The sequence below is a fragment of the Euprymna scolopes genome, chromosome 29, assembly GCF_053919585.1.
Source record: "Euprymna scolopes isolate OS-2025 chromosome 29, ASM5391958v1, whole genome shotgun sequence".
Classification (NCBI taxonomy): Eukaryota; Metazoa; Mollusca; class Cephalopoda; order Sepiida; family Sepiolidae; genus Euprymna; species Euprymna scolopes.
In genome coordinates, this window is record NC_136510.1 from 101,933,146 (window position 1) to 101,934,387 (window position 1,242).

General features: G+C 33.2%; 1 pseudogene; it reads right to left on the bottom strand.

Moving 5' to 3' along the window:
- Positions 1–842: 842 nt before the first annotated feature.
- Positions 843–980, bottom strand: LOC145252960 (U2 spliceosomal RNA; annotated as a pseudogene).
- Between the last annotated feature and the right edge of the window lie 262 nt (positions 981–1,242).

Genomic DNA, 1,242 nt, shown 5'->3' on the forward strand with positions numbered 1-1,242 from the left:
ATCTGAAGTATTTCCTTTTGGCTTCCAGTTAGTGTTGGATCAAATATGGATTGTGAGGTCACCTTACTTTGTAGCTATTCAATTCATAAATTTTTTGTCAGCTGTTTTTAATCGCGGAGTATTATACTTCGGTTTCCAGATAATGTCGAGTCATCAGGAGAGAATATTCACCGTTTCGGAGCCAAAAACTTGACTGCTTTTTATGCGTATCGACTTCCCCACTCATTCATCTGAGATCCTTATATTTGAATTGCAAGTAAACGAACTGTTTAAGTCAATAAAACGGAATATTTGTGTAAATTAAGACGCGTCTGTATCGAAAGAAAAGAATGAAATAAATAAACAAATAAAATAAATGATGAAATAAATATAATAAAATATGAATAAAATAAATGAATACAATAAAAAAGTGAATAAATAGAAATGCACACAATAATATATATATATATATATATATATATATATATATATATATATATATATATATATATATATATATATGATGACAAAGAAGTGAACCATATTCGGATGTTAAATTATAATAAAATAAATAAGTCGATTTAAAAACAAGGCCCATAGTCATTAGTTGCGTGCTCTCGTGTAATGAATGAATGTAGGATTGACATGAAATTCTTAAAGATAAACTAAAATGACCAAAAACTGGGCTGAAATGACTTAAATGAATAAAAAGTAAATGACTTAAAATGACTTTAATATACTTAGGGATGAATTGAATGACCTTAAGAATGACTTGAATGCTTAAAAAATAACTGGAATCTTTCAAAAACAACTTGAATGATCTGGAGAATGACTTGAATGGCTTTGAGACCGACTGGTTGTAAAGTGGGTGATCATTTTACATTAAATTAATACAGAAAAGTGATCCCCCACTTTATATCACAAAGTTACAAACATAAGTACAGCATGTAGTAAGAACAGATACTACACTTTGATCTTGGCCAAAAGGCCAAGAAAAGGGTATTTATTTGCTTCCCCACCGAGCAAATTAGGCACAAGGCTGATTTTTAATGTGAGGAGTGAAGGGGAAATGAGGACCAACTCCCCGGAGAGTAGGAGAGCTGGATAGTTACAATTGGTATGAAGGGTTGCACCTACATTGACCAAGGTCTTATATGTGGGGTTGGTATTTGCTCCCCCACCGAACAAATTAGGTACAAGGCCGATTTTTAAAGTGAGGAGTGAAGGGGAAATGGGGACCACCTCCCCGGGGTGTAGGGGGGT